Here is a 16,413-nt window from a genome sequence, read left to right on the forward strand (position 1 = left end):
ATATATATAAATAATAAATAAATATATATATAAAATAAATAAATATATATAGATAAATAAATAAATAGATTACTGTACGATAAGTATATTGCACTTTTTCACATGCATCCACGTTTATGGATGTATGTTATATTGTCTTTTTTATTCCAGCGAGTTAATCCATTTTGGGGGGAGTTGAGGGGATCATTTAATTATGATGCGTTCAAGAGTCTTATGGCCTGAGGGAAGAAGCTGTTACAGAACCTGGAGGTTCTGCTTCGGAGGCTGCGGAACCTCTTTCTAGAGTCCAGCAGTGAAAACAGTCCTTGGTGGGGGTGGGAGGAGTCTTTGCAGATTTTCTGAGCCCTTGTCAGGCAGCGGCTTTTTGCGATCTCCTGGATAGGAGGAAGAGGAGTCCTGATGATCTTTTCCGCCGTCCTCACCACTCTCTGCAGAGACTTCCAGTCTGAGGCACTGCAGGCTCCAGCAGTCCAGACAGAGATGCTGTTGGTCAGCAGGCTCTCTATAGTGCCTCTGTAAAATGTGGTGAGAATGGGGGGAGGGAGCTGGGCTCTTTTTATCCGACGTAAAAAGTGCATGCGCTGCTGAGCTCTTTTTACAAGAGCTCCGGTGTGTAGGGACCAGATTATATTGTCAGTTATCTGCACCCCCAGGAACTTGGTGCTGCTTACTATCTCCAACGCTGTGCCATTGATGAAGAGTGGAGCGTGGCTGGACTGGTGCTTCCTGAAGTCAACGATGATCTCCTTGGTCTTGTTGACATTCAGGACCAGGTTGTTGGTTCTGCACCAGTCAACCAGATGTTTCACCTCCTCCCTGTAGTCCATGTCGTTGTTGTCACGAATGAGGCCCACTACTGTCGTGTCGTCCGCATACTTCACAATGTGGTTAGTAGTGGACCTGGCGCAACAGTCATGGGTCATCAACGTGAACAGCAGCGGGCTCAGGATGCAGCCCTGGGGGGAGCTGGTGCTAAGAAGATGGCACTGGAGGTGTTGTTGCCCACTCTCACGGATTGGGGTCTGTCTGTGAGGAAGTCAAGCAGCCAGTTGCAAAGGGGGGTACTGAAACCAAGGGGGGCCAGTTTGCTCACCAAGGGCTGCGGGATGATGGTGTTGAATGCTGAGCTGAAGTCCAGGAACAACATCCGCACGTGTGTGTCCTTTCCTTCCAGATGTTCTAAGCTCAGGTGGAGTGCAGAGGAGATGGCGTCCTCTGTGGAGCGGTTAGGGCGATAAGCAAACTGGTATGGGTCGAATGTGGGGGGAAGTCTGGAGACAATATATTCCTTTACCAGCCTCTCAAAGCACTTCATTATGATGGGGGTGAGTGCAACGGGGCGGTAATCATTGAGGGAGGAGATTGTTGGTTTTTTTGGCACTGGAATGATTGTGACCGTCTTAAAACATGATGGTACCACAGCCTGGGTCAGCGATATGTTGAAGATGTCTGTGAGAACCCCAGCCAGCTGGTCTGCACATCCCTTAAGCACCTTGCCCGGAATGTCATCAGGTCCCGGTGCTTTCCGGGGGTTCACTCTCCTCAGGGTTTTCCGGACATCCGCTATATACAGGTTGAGCCGCTGCTCATCAGGGCGAGGAATGGATTTTTTCGCCGGAGTGGTGTTAAGTGCCTCAAACCTTGCAAAGTAGTTGTTAAGGTCATCTAGGAAGCTGATACTGTCAGGGATAAGGACAGGGGGCAGCTTTATAGTCCGTGATGACCTGTATGCCCTGCCACATTCGTCTAGTGTTTGTAGGGTTCTCGAAGAAGTCCTGCACTTTCTGACTGTGAGCACGCTTTACAACCTTAATGGCACGGTTCAGGTTAGCTCTGGCTGATTTTAATGCCACCATGTCGCCAGACTTGAAAGCCTTGTTCCGAGCCTTCAGCATTGCACGTACCTCACTGTTCATCCAGGGTTTCTCGTTGGCCCGTGTGGGGATGTTCTTGATCACATGACATCCTCCATGCACTTCTGAATGTATGCGGACACAGACTCTGCATACTCCTCCACACATGTGTGGTGATTTTCGGTGGCGGCTTCTTTGAACATGTCCCTGTCTGTGGTTTGGAAGCAGTTAGGTTAAAAGAACTGTTATATTGAGTGTGGCAGTAATATTGTCATTATGTGTAAAACCAAATGTTTGTATTTGCAAACCTAACAAAAACTATTGATTACTGTAATTCGCACATGGATTTAATATTACAGACATTTTTAGACATTTCGCATGTTTAAATTAAGAATTATGTTGAATACATTTTTTTTGCTTTTTTCGCATTATCTCAGGATTTTAAGAACATTACTGTCTTTTGATTAGAAAAATACTTTTTGTGTGTGCAAGCCTTAAAAAAATGATGCTTTGAGTAAAACTCACAAGGATGCAATATTTCAGGCATTATTAGCCTTTTTTCACGTGTAGTTTATGAGTTATGTTTAAATAACTGTCATATTGAGTGTGACAATTTACTGCCATAGTGAGAAAACCTAATTTTCGCATTTGCAAACCTTACTAAAAAAATTGATTCCAGTAATTCTCACTTTATTACAGACATTTTTAGACATTTTGCATGTTTGATTTAGGAATTATGTTGGAATACACTTTTATTGCTTTTTTCGCATTATCTCAGGATTTTAAGAACATTACTGTCATATTGAGTAAAAAACTACTTTTTGTGTCTGCAAGCCTTAAAAATGACATGTTTCGAGTGAATCTCACAAGGAGGCATTATTTCAGGCATTGTTAGCCATTTTTCATGTGTGGTTTAGGAGTTTTGTTTAAATAACTGTCAAACTGTCATAGTGAGTAAAACCAAATGTTTGTATTGCAAACCTTACAAACACAACTGATTCTAGTAAAACTCAAATGGATTCAATATTAAAAGCATTTTTACAAATTTTGCATGTTTGGTTTAGGAATTATGATGGAATACATTTTTATTGCTTTTTTCGCATTATCTCAGGATTGTAAGAACCTTACTGTCATATTGAGTAAAAACTACATTTTGTGTTTGCAACCCTTAAAAAAAGCATATGTTTGGAATAAAACTTACAAGCATGCATTATTTCAGGCATTATTAGCCATTTTTCACGTGTGGTTTAGGAGTTATGTTTAAATAACTGTCAAATTGAGTCTGACTGTCATAGTGAGTAAAACCTACATTTTGTATTTGCAAACCTTACAAACACAACTGATTCTAGTAAAACTCACATGGATTCAATATTACAGACATTTTTAGACATTTTGCATGTTTGATTTAGGAATTATGATGGAATATATTTGTATTGCTTTTTTAGCATTATCTCAGGATTGTAAGAACATTACTGTCATATTGGGTAAAAAAACTACTATTTGTGTTTGCAAGATTTAAAAAAGCATATGTTTTAAATAAAACTCCCAAGGATGCATTATTTTAGGCATTATTAGCCATTTTGTCGCGTGTGGTTTGGAGTTATGTTTCAATAACTGTCATTTGAGTGTGACAGTATACTGTCATAGTGAGTAAAACCTAAATTTTGTATTTGCAAACTTTACAAAAACAACAATTGCTTTTTTCGCATTATCTCAGGATTTTAAGAACATTACTGTCATATTGAGTAAAAAACTACTTTTTGTGTGTGCAAGCCTTAAAAAAATGAAGTTTCGAGTAAAACTCACAAGGATGCATTATTTCAGGCATTATTAGCATTTTTTCACGTGTAGTTTAGGAGTTATGTTTAAATAACTGTCATATTGAGTGTGACAATTTACTGCCATAGTGAGAAAACCTAATTTTTGCTTTGCAAACCTTACAAAAAAAAATTGATTCCAGTACTTCTCACATTGATGTGGGCTCTGTACCGAGGATGTCGTTGTGGCTTGTACAGCCCTTTGAGACACTTGTGATTTAGGGATATATAAATAAACATTGATTGATTGATTGATTGATTGATTCAATATTACAGACATTTTTAGACATTTTGCATGTTTGATTTAGGAATTATGTTGGAATACATTTTTATTGCTTTTTTCGCATTATCTCAGGATTTTAAGAACATTACTGTCATATTGAGTAAAAAACTACTTTTTGTGTCTGCAAGCCTTAAAAAAATGACATGTTTCGAGTAAATCTCACAAGGATGCATTATTTCAGGCATTATTAGCCATTTTTCACGTGTGGTTTAGGAGTTATAATTAAATAACTGTCAAATTGAGTGTGACTGTCATAGTGAGTAAAACATAATTTTTGTATTTGCAAACCTTAGCAACACAACTGATTCTAGTAAAACTCACACGGATTCAAAATGACTAGCATTTTTACAAATTTTGCATGTTTGGTTTAGGAATTATGATGGAATACTTTTTATTGCTTTTTTCGCATTATCTCAGGATTGTAAGAATATTACTGTCATTTTGAGGAAAAAACTACTTTTTGTGTTTGCAAGCTTTAAAAAGCATATGTTTTAAATAAAACTCCCAAGGATGCATTATTTTAGGCATTATTAGCCATTTTGTCACATGTGGTTTGGAGTTATGTTTCAAAGTATACTGTCATAGTGAGTAAAACCTAAATTTTGTATTTGCAAACTTTACAAAAACAACAATTGTTTTTTTCGCATTATCTCAGGATTTTAAGAACATTACTGTCATATTGAGTAAAAATGTACTTTTTGCTTTTGCAAGCCTTATGTTTCGAGTAAAACTCACAAGAATGCATTATTTCAGGCATTATTATCCATTTTTTTATGTGTACTTTAGAAGTTATGTTTAAATAACTGTCATATTGAGTTTAGCAGTATATTGTCATTATGTGTAAAACCTAAATTTGTATTTGCAAAACTTACAAAAACAATTGATTCCAGTAATTCTCACATGGATTCAACATTACAGGCATTTTTAGACATTTTGCATGTTTGATTAGGAATTATGTTGGAATACATTTGTATTGCTTTTTCTTATTATTTCAGGATTTTAAGAGCATTACTGTCATATTGAGTAAAAAAATACTTTTTGTGTTTGCAAGTCTTAAAAAAACATACGTTTCGAGTAAAACTCACAAGGATTAGCCTTTGTTCACTTGTAGTTTAGGAGTTATAATTAAATGACTGTCATATCGAGTGTGACACTGTCATTGTGAGTATAACCTAATTTTTGTATTTGCAATTCTAACAAAACCAACCGATTCTAGTAAAACTCACATAGATACAATATTACAGGCATTTTTAGAAATATTGCATGTTTGGTTTTGGAGTTATGTTTATATAACCTCCTTTCTGAGCTGCCACTTTATCATGGTAAAGGAGTTTGCTTGTCCTACTGATCCTAGAAGCTATGTTGTCCGGGGGCTTCTATAACCCCTGGTAGGGTCTCCCAAGACAAACAGGTCCTAGGTGAGGGATCAGACAAAGAGCAGCTCAAGGACCTTTATGAAAAATACAAATCGAGGACCTCGATTTTTCCTCGCCCGGACGCGGGTCACCGTGGCTCCCCTGTGGAGCCAGGCCCAGAGGTGGGCCACAATGGCGAGCGCTCGAAGAGGCAACGTGGGTCCCCCTCCAATGTGCTCACCACTCATGGGTTGGGTCATAGAGGTCGGGTGCAATGTGAGCTGGGAGGCAGCCGAAGGCAGGGCACTTGGTGGTCCCATAAGCTAGATCATGGGACGTGGAACGTCTCCTCGCTGGGAGGAAAGGAGCCTGAGCTGGTGGAGAAGTTCCGGCTAGATATAGTTGGACTCACTTCGACGCACAGCAAAGGCTCTGGAACCTGTTCTCTCGAGAGGGGCTGGACTCTCTTCCACTCTGGCGTTGCAAGCAATGAGAGGCTGGGGTGGCAATTCTTGTTGCCCCCCGGCTCAAAGCCTGCACGTTGGACTTTAACCCAGTAGACGAGATGGTAGCTTCCCTCCGCCTTCGGGTTGGGGGACGGGACTTGACTGTTGCTTGTGTTTACGGACCAAGCAGCAGCTCAGAGTACCCACTCTTTTTGGATTCCTTTGAGGGAGTACTGGAGAGTGATTCCCTCGTTCTGCTGGGGGATTTCAAAGCTCATGTTAGCAACGACAGTGAAACCTGGAGAGGCGTGATTGGAAAAAAATGGCCACCCAGATTTGAACCCAGGTGGTACTTTGTTATTGGACTTTTGTGCTCGTCACGGATTGTCCATAACAAACACAATGTTAAAACATAAGGGTGTCCATATGTGCACTTGGCACCAGGACACCCTAGGCCGCAGTTCCATGATTGACTTTGTAGTTGTGTCATCGGATTTGCGGCCTCATGTTTTGGACACTCGGGTGAAGAGAGGGCAGAGCTTTCTACCGATCACCTGGCTGTCTCCGATGGTGGGAGAGGATGCCGGACAGACCTGGCAGGCCGTAACGCATTGTGAAGGTCTGCCGGGAACGCCTAGCAGAGTTTCCTGTCAGAGAGAGTTTCAATTCCCACCTCCGGAAGAACTTTGAACATGTCACGAGAGGTGCTGGACATTGAGTCTGAGTGGACCCTGTTCCGTGCCTCTCTGGTCGACCTGGCTGATTGGAGCTGTTGCCTGTCGTGGTGGTAATCTAAAACCCGCTGGTGGACACCAGCAGTGAGGGATGCCATCAAGCTGAAGAAAGACCCTATCGGGTCCTTTTGGCTCATGGGACTCCAGAGGCAGCGGACATGTACTGACAGGCCAAGCGACCTCTACTGCGGCTGTTGTGGATCGGTGGAGGGAATACTTTGAAGACCTCCTCAATCCCACCAACATGTCTTCCTATGAGGAAGCAGTGCCTGGGTAATCTGTGGTGGGCTCTCCTATTTCTGGGGCTGAGGTTGCCAAGGTAGTTAAAAAGCCAAGGGTGGATGAGATCCGTACGGAGTTCCTTAAGGCTCTGGATGCTGTGAGGCTGTCTTAGTTGACAAGACTCTGCAACATCGCGTGGACATCAGGGGCGGTACCTCTGGATTGGCAGACCGGGGTGGTGGTTTCTCAACTTTAACAAGGGGAACTGGAGGGTGTGTTACAACTATCGTGGATCACACTCCTCAGCCTATTCATGTGTACTGGAGAGGAGGCTACGCCGGATAGTCGAACCTCGGATCCAGGACGAACAGTGTGGTTTTCGTCCTGGTCGTGGAACGGTAGACCAGCTTTATACTCTCGCATGGCATGGGAGTTTGCCCAACCAGTCTACATGTGCTTTGAGGACTTGGAGAAGGCATTTGACCGTGGGAGTCCTGTGGGGAGTGGTCAGAGAGTATGGGGTATCTGATTGTGGCGGGTCACTCCCTGTATGATCAGCGTCAGAGCTTGATCCGCATTGCCAGCAGTAAGTCGGACCCCTTTCCAGTGATGGTTGGACTCCGCCAAGGCTGCCGTTGTCACCGATTCTGTTCATAACTTTTATGGACAGAATTTCTAGGCGCAGTCATGGCGTTGAGTGGATCCGGTTTGGTGGCTGCAGGATTAGGTCTCCACTTTTTGCAGATGATGTGGTCCTGATGGTTTCAACCGGCCCGGATTTTCAGCTCTCATTGGATCGGTTTGCAGCCAAGTTTGAAGCGACTGGGATGAGAATCAGCACCTCCATGGTTCTCGCCCAGGAAAGGGTGGAGTGCCATCTCCAGGTTGGGGAGGCGAACTTGCCCCAAGTGGAGGAGTTCAAGTACCTAGGAGTTTTGTTCACGAGTGAGGGAAGAGTGGATCGTGAGATCCACAGGCGGATCGGTGCGGCGTCTTCAGTAATGAGGACGCTATATCGATCCGTTGTGGTGAAGTAGGAGCTGAGCCAGAAGGAAAAGCTCTCAATTTACCAGTCGATCTACGTTTCCATCCTCACCTATGGTCATGAGCTTTGGTTTATGACCGAAAGGACACAATCACAGGTACAAGCGGCCGAAATGAGTTTTCTCCGCCGGGTGGCAGGTCTCTCCCTTAGAGATAGGATGAGAAGCTCTGTCATCCGGGAGGAACTCAGAAAAAAGCCACTGCTCTTCCACATTGAGAGGAGCCAGATGAGGTGGTTCGGACATCTGCTCAGGATGTCACCAGAACGCCTCCCTAGGGAGGTGTTTCGGGCAAGTCCGACCGGCAGGAGGCCACGGGGAAGACCCAGGACAAATTGGGAACGCCTCGGGATCCCCCGAGAAGAGCTGGACGAAGAGGCTGGGGAGAGGGAAGTCTGGGCTTCTCTGCTTAGGCAGCTGCCCCCGCAACCCGACCTTGGATAAGCGGAAGAAGATGGATGGATTTAGTATGACATTAGTATTGAGTAAAAAAACTAACCTTACAAAATATATTTTTTTCTAGTAAAATTCACCAAGATACATATCTCCAGGCAATATTAGCCATTTTGCATGTGTGGTTTATGAGTTAAGTTTAAATAATTGTCAGATTGAGTGGTATACTGTCATAGTGAAAAAAAAACATATTTTGTATTTGCAAACCTTACAAAAACAACTGATTCTAGTTAAACTCACATGGATACAATATTACAGGCATTTTTAGACATAATGCATGTTTTGTTTTGGAGTTATGTTAATATAACTTTCTTATTTAGTATGACAGTTATACGGTCATGAGGAAAAAAAACTAACTTGTGTCTTTACAAAACTTACAAATAATAGTTTTTCCAGTAAAACTCACAAAGACACATTTCTCCAGGCATTATTAGTCATTTTGCATGTGTGGTTTAGGAGATATGTTTAAATAACTGTCATATTGAATGTGACAGTTATACTGTCATTATGAGTAAAACCTAATTTTTGTATTTGTAAACCTTACCAAAATACCTGATTCTGGTAAAACTCCTACGATTCAATGTTGCATGTTGCATGTTGCTAAATATGAAAAGTTATCTTTTCATATTTAGTATGACAGGGCTGGGTCATAGAGGTTGGGTGCAGTTTGAGCTGGGCGGCAGCCGAAGGCAGGGCACTTGGTGGTCCCATAAGCTAGCTCTTGGGATGTGGAACGTCTCCTCGCTGGGAGGGAAGGAGCCTGAGCTGGTGAGCGAGGTGGAGAAGTTCCAGCTAGATATATTTGGACTCACAGCAAGGGCTCTGGAACCTGTTCTCTCGAGAGGGGCTGGACTCTCTTCCACTCTGGCGTTGCAAGCAATGAAAGGCTGGGGTGGCAATTCTTGTTGCCCCCGGCTCAAAGCCTGCACGTTGGACTTTAACCCAGTAGACGAGATGGTAGCTTCCCTCCGCCTTCGGGTTGGGGGACGGGTCCTGACTGTTGGTTGTGTTTACGCACCAAACAGCAGCTCAGAGTACCCACTCTTTTTGTATTCCCTTGTGGGAGTACTGGAGAGTGCTCCCTCGGGTGATTCCTTTGTTCTGCTGGGGGACTTCAACGCTCATGTTAGCAACGACAGTGAAACCTGGAGAGGCGTGATTGGAAAAAATGGCCACCCGGATACAAACCCAAGTGGTGCTTTGTTATTGGACTTTTGTGATTGTCCATAACAAACACAATGTTCAAACATAAGGGTGTCCATATGTGCACTTGGCACCAGGACACCCTCGGCCGCAGTTCCTTTGTAGTTGTGTCATCGGATTTGCGGCCTCATGTTTTGGACACTCGGGTGAAGAGAGGGGCAGAGCTTTCTACCGATCACCAACTGGTGGTGAGCTGGCTCCAAAAGTGGGGGAGGATGCCGGACAGACCTAGCAGGCCCAAACGCATTGTGAGGGTCTGCTGGGAACGCCTAGCAGAGTGTCCTTTTAGAGAGAGTTTTAATTCCCACCTCCGGAAGAACTTTGAACATGTCACGAGAGGTGCTGGACATTGAGTCTGAGTGGACCATGTTCCGTGCCTCTCTTGTCGAGCTGGCTAATTGGAACTGTGGCCACAAGGTGTTTGGTGCCTGTCGTGGCGGTAATCTAGAACCCGCTGGTGGACACCAGCAGTGAGGGATGCCGTCAAGCTGAAGAAAGAGCCTATCGGGTCCTTTTGGCTCATGGGACTCCAGAGACAGCGGACAGGTACTGACAGGCCAAGCGACCTCTACTGCGGCTGTTGTGGATCGGTGGAGGGAATAATAATAATACCTGAGATTTATATAGCGCTTTTCTAAGTACCCAAAGTCGCTTTACATGTTAAAAACCAATCATTCATTCACAACACCTGGTGGTACGAAGACCTCCTCAAGCCCACCGACACGTCTTCCTATGAGAAAGCAGTGCCTGGGGAATCTGTGGTGGGCTCTCCTATTTCTGGGCCTGAGGTTGCCAAGGTAGTTAAAACGCTCCTCGGTGGAAAGGGGGTGGATGAGATCCGTCCGGAGTTCCTTAAGGCTCTGGATGCTGTAGGGCTGTCTTGGTTGACAAGACTCTGCAACATCGCGTGGACATCGGGGGCGGTACCCCTGGATTGGCAGACCGGGGTGCTGGTTTCTGTCTTTAAGAAGGGGAACTGGAGGGTGTGTTCGAACTATCGTGGATCACACTCCTCAGCCTATTCTATTCATGTGTACTGGAGAGGAGGCTACGCCGGATAGTCGAACCTCAGATCCAGGATGGTTTTCGTCCTGGTCGTGGAATACTAGACCAGCTTTATACTCTCGGCGGGGTCCTTGAGTGTGCATGGGAGTTTGCCCAACCAGTCTACATGTGCTTTGTGGACTTGGAGAAGGCATTCGACCGTGTCCCCCGGGGAGTCCTGTGGGGAGTGCTCATAGAGTATGGGGTATCGGACTGTCTGTATGATCAGTGTCAGAGCTTGGTCCGCATTGCCGGCAGTAAGTCGGACCCTTTCCAGTGAGGGTTGGACTCCGCCAAGGCTGCCCTTTGTCACCGATTCTGTTCATAACTTTTATGGACATAATTTCTAGGCGCAGTCATGGCGTTGAGGGGAACCGGTTTGGTGGATGCAGGATTAGGTCTCTGCTTTTTGCAGATGATGTGGTCCTGATGGCTTCAACTGGCCAGGATCTTCAGCTCTCATTGGATCGGTTCGCAGCCGAGTGTGAAGCGACTGGGATGAGAATCAGCACCTCCAAGTCCGAGTCCATGGTTCTCGCCCGGGAAAGGGTGGAGTGCCATCTCAAGGTTGTGGAGGAGATCTTGCCCCAAGTGGAGGAGTTCAAGTACCTAGGAGTCTTGTTCACGAGTAAAAAACTACTTTTTGTGTATGCAAGTCTTAAAAATTAGATATGTTTCGAGTAAAACTCACACGCATGCGTTATTTCAGGCATTATTAGCCACTTTTCACGTGTGGTTTAGGAGTTATGTTTAAATAACGGTCAAATTGAGTGTGACTGGTAAGCATCCTGGCACAGCACGCCTGGCCTTCACCGAGAGGAACCACAACTACAAGATAGGATGGCTTTGAAAAGGATTAACAAGGAGCTTCATGACCTGGCTCGTGACCCCCAGCACAGTGCTCCGCTGGTCCTGTGGGTGATGACATGTTTCACTGGAAAGCCACAATCATGGGCCCTAGTGACAGTCCATATCAGGGGGGTGTTTTCTTCCTGAATATTCATTTCTCAACAGACTACCCCTTCAAACCACCCAAGGTGGCGTTCACAACAAGAATTTGCCACCCAAATATTAACAGTAACGGCAGTATCTGTCTGGACATTCTCAGATCACAGTGGTCTCCAGCACTTACCATTTCTAAAGTTCTTCTCTCCATTTGCTCACTCCTATGTGACCCCAACCCTGATGACCCCTTAGTGCCAGAGATCGCACGAATCTACAAAACAGATACCTGCAAGTACACCAAACTGGCAAAATAATGGACACAGAAATATGCAATGTGATGGCACAGTCTGGAAAAACGTTTTCTCTGGTTCAGACTGAAAATTTGTGGAAATGTTTTTTTCTTTTTCACTTTTTTTTTTTTTTTTGGTTAATCAGCATTATACGCCCTCTTTTCCCCTACCCCGCCCGTGCGCTAATAAGAAGATAGTGTTTTCCTCTCAGGGCACGCGCCAGTTTCTGGGTGTCTTTCTCATGTAGAGTTGCAAACGGCGAGTTTGGGCGCGCGCGGATGATTCTTACTCCGCAAAGTCTCCCCATGTTCAAAGTTTGACGTCCATTTGGCAGAAAAGATCCAAACAGAAACTGGCTGGTGACCACCTGTAGGGTTAATGACATAGTAAACATGAGCACACCCACTGTGTACAGTATTTGAGAGTGTAGTATGTCATGCATGTTCATCAAGTCAAACATTCAAAGCCCATACGTTGGAAGAATTTGGTTCCCCTCCGAAGCCTTTTATTGCTTTTTTTGTTTGTTTTCTAGGAGCCAGTAGATGAGGTGTTGCTTGTACCCCCTTAACTTAAACACTGTCTTCTTGTAGCCCTCCAAGTGTTGATTGGAATCCCATGGTTGATAATCAACTTGTGGCTCTGTTTTTAGTTTCCCTTCAATAAAGTTACTTAAACCTTAAAAAAAAAAAAAGAAAAAAAAAAAAAGAGTGTGACTGTCATAGTGAGTAAAACCTATTTTTTGTATTTGCAAACCTTACAAACACAACTGATTCTAGTAAAACTCACATGGATTCAATATTACAAGCATTTTTACACATTTTGCATGTTTGATTTAGGAATTATGATGGAATACATTTTTATTGCTTTTTTTGCATTATCTCAGGATTGTAAGAACATTACTGTCATATTGGGTAAAAAACTACTATTTGTGATTGCAAGATTTAAAAAAGCATATGTTTTAAATAAAACTCCCAAGGATGCATTATTTTAGGCATTATTAGCCATTTTGTCACATGTGGTTTGGAGTTATGTTTCAATAACTGTCATTTGAGTGTGACAGTATACTGTCATAGTGAGTAAAACCTAAATTTTGTATTTGCAAACTTTACAAAAACAACAATTGCTTTTTTCGCATTATCTCAGGATTTTAAGAACATTACTGTCATATTGAGTAAAAATCTACTTTTTGCTTTTGCAAGCCTTATGTTTCGTGTAAAACTCACAAGAATGCATTATTTCAGGCATTATTAGCCATTTTTTTATGTGTACTTTAGAAGTTATGTTTAAATTACTGTCAGTTATGTTTAAAACCTACATTTTGTATTTGAAAAACAATTGATTCCAGTAATTCTCACATGGATTCAATATTACAGGCATTTTTAGACATTTTGCATGTTTGATTAGGAATTATGTTGGAATACATTTGTATTGCTTTTTTCTTATTATTTCAGAATTTTAAGAACATTACTGTCATATTGAGTAAAAAACTACTTTTTGTGTTTGCAAGTCTTTAAAAAAACATATGTTTCGAGTAAAACTCACAAGGATTAGCCTTTTTTCACGTGTAGTTTAGGACTTATAATTAAATGACTGTCATATTGAGTGTGACACTGTGAGTATAACCTAATTTTTGTATTTGCAATTCTTACAAAAACAACCGATTCTAGTAAAACTCACATAGATACAATATTACAGGCATGTTTAGAATTACTGCATGTTTGGTTTTGGAGTTATGTTTATATAACCTCCTCTCTGAGCTGCCACTTTATCATGGTAAAGGAGTTTGCTTGTCCTACTGATCCTAGGAGCTATGTTGTCCGGGGGCTTCTATAACCCCTGGTAGGGTCTCCCAAGACAAACAGGTCCTAGGTGAGGGATCAGACAAAGAGCAGCTCAAGGACCTTTATGAAAAGTACAAATCGAGGACCTCGATTTTTCCTCGCCCGGACGCGGGTCACCGTGGCTCCCCTGTGGAGCCAGGTCCAGAGGTGGGCCACGATGGCGAGCGCCTGGTGGCCGGGCCTGTCAGCTCGAAGAGGCAATGTGGGTCCCCCTCCAATGTGCTCACCACTCATGGGTTGGGTCATAGAGGTCGGGTGCAGTGTGAGCTGGGAGGCAGCCGAAGGCAGGGCACTTGGTGGTCCCATAAGCTAGCTCATGGGACGTGGAACGTCTCTTCGCTGGGAGGAAAGGAGCCTGAGCTGGTGCGCGAGGTGGAGAAGTTCCGGCTAGATATAGTTGGACTCACTTCGACGCACAGCAAAGGCTCTGGAACCTGTTCTCTCGAGAGGGGCTGGACTCTTCCACTCTGGCGTTGCAAGCAATGAGAGGCTGGGGTGGCAATTCTTGTTGCACCCGGCTCAAAGCCTGCACGTTGGACTTTAACCCAGTAGACGAGATGGTAGCTTCCCTCCGCCTTCGGGTTGGGGGACGGGTCTTGACTGTTGCTTGTGTTTACGCACCAAGCAGCAGCTCAGAGTACCCACTCTTTTTGGATTCCTTTGAGGGAGTACTGGAGAGTGATTCCCTTGTTCTGCTGGGGGTCTTCAAAGCTCATGTGAGCAACGACAGTGAAACCTGGAGAGGCGTGATTGGAAAAAAATGGCAACCCGGATTTGAACCCAGGTGGTACTTTGTTATTGGACTTTTGTGCTCGTCACGGATTGTCCATAACAAACACAATGTTCAAACATAAGGGTGTCCATATGTGCACTTGGCACCAGGACACCCTAGGCCGCAGTTCCATGATTGACTTTGTAGTTGTGTCATCGGATTTGCGGCCTCATGTTTTGGACCCTCGGGTGAAGAGAGGGCAGAGCTTTCTACCGATCACCTGGCTGGCTCCGATGGTGGGGGAGGATGCCGGACAGACCTGGCAGGCCCAAACGCATTGTGAAGGTCTGCTGGGAACGCCTAGCAGAGTTTCCTGTCAGAGAGAGTTTCAATTCCCACCTCCGGAAGAACTTTGAACATGTCACGAGAGGTGCTGGACATTGAGTCTGAGTGGACCCTGTTCCGTGCCTCTCTGGTCGACCTGGCTGATTGGAGCTGTTGCCTGTCGTGGTGGTAATCTAAAACCCGCTGGTGGACACCAGCAGTGAGGGATGCCATCAAGCTGAAGAAAGACCCTATCGGGTCCTTTTGGCTCATGGGACTCCAGAGGCAGCGGACATGTACTGACAGGCCAAGCGACCTCTACTGCGGCAAGTCCGACCGGCAGGAGGCCACGGGGAAGACCCAGGACAAATTGGGAACGCCTCGGGATCCCCCGAGAAGAGCTGGACGAAGAGGCTGGGGAGAGGGAAGTCTGGGCTTCTCTGCTTAGGCAGCTGCCCCCGCAACCCGACCTTGGATAAGCGGAAGAAGATGGATGGATTTAGTATGACATTAGTATTGAGTAAAAAAACTAACCTTACAAAATATATTTTTTCTAGTAAAATTCACAAAGATACATATCTCCAGGCAATATTAGCCATTTTGCATGTGTGGTTTATGAGTTAAGTTTAAATAACTGTCAGATTGAGTGTGACAGTATACTGTCATAGTGAAAAAAAAACATATTTTGTATTTGCAAACCTTACAAAAACAACTGATTCTAGTTAAACTCACATGGATACAATGTTACAGGCATTTTTAGACATAATGCATGTTTGTTTTGGAGTTATGTTTATATAACTTTCTTATTTAGTATGACAGTTATACGGTCATGAGGAAAAAAAACTAACTTGTGTCTTTACAAAACTTACAAATAATAGTTTTTCCAGTAAAACTCACAAAGACACATTTCTCCAGGCATTATTAGTCATTTTGCATGTGTGGTTTAGGAGATATGTTTAAATAACTGTCATATTGAATGTGGCAGTTATACTGTCATTATGAGTAAAACCTAATTTTTGTATTTGTAAACCTTACCAAAATACCTGATTCTGGTAAAACTCCTATGATTCAATGTTGCAGGCATTTTTAGACGGATTGCAAGTTTGGTTTTGGAGTTGTGTTTATATAACTTTTCATATTTAGTATGACAGGGCTGGGTCATAGAGGTTGGGTGCAGTTTGAGCTGGGCGGAAGCCGAAGGCAGGGCACTTGGTGGTCCCATAAGCTCGCTCTTGGGATGTGGAACGTCTCCTCGCTGGGAGGGAAGGGGCCTGAGCTGGTGAGCGAGGTGGAGAAGTTCCAGCTAGATATATTTGGACTCACAGCAAGGGCTCTGGAACCTGTTCTCTCGAGAGGGGCTGGACTCTCTTCCACTCTGGCGTTGCAAGCAATGAAAGAGTGGGGTGGTAATTCTTGTTGCCCCCGGCTCAAAGCCTGCACGTTGGACTTTAACCCAGTAGACGAGATGGTAGCTTCCCTCCGCCTTCGGGTTGGGGGACGGGTCCTGACTGTTGGTTGTGTTTACGCACCAAACAGCAGCTCAGAGTACCCACACTTTTTGTATTCCCTTGTGGGAGTACTGGAGAGTGCTCCCTCGGGTGATTCCCTTGTTCTGCTGGGGGACTTCAACGCTCATGTTAGCAACGACAGTGAAACCTGGAGAAGCGTGATTGGAAAAAATGGCCACCCGGATCCAAACCCAAGTGGTGCTTTGTTATTGGACTTTTGTGATTGTCCATAACAAACACAATGTTCAAACATAAGGGTGTCGATATGTGCACTTGGCACCAGGACACCCTCGGCTGCAGTTCCTTTGTAGTTGTGTCATCGGATTTGCGGCCTCATGTT

The 16,413-nt window shown here is 44.2% G+C and overlaps 1 pseudogene; it reads left to right on the forward strand.

The window, feature by feature from the left end:
• Positions 1–11,278: 11,278 nt before the first annotated feature.
• On the forward strand, positions 11,279–11,782 carry LOC133664740 (ubiquitin-conjugating enzyme E2 D3-like; annotated as a pseudogene).
• Positions 11,783–16,413: the final 4,631 nt, after the last annotated feature.

This window comes from Entelurus aequoreus, linkage group LG02, assembly GCF_033978785.1.
Source record: "Entelurus aequoreus isolate RoL-2023_Sb linkage group LG02, RoL_Eaeq_v1.1, whole genome shotgun sequence".
Lineage (NCBI taxonomy): Eukaryota > Metazoa > Chordata > Actinopteri > Syngnathiformes > Syngnathidae > Entelurus > Entelurus aequoreus.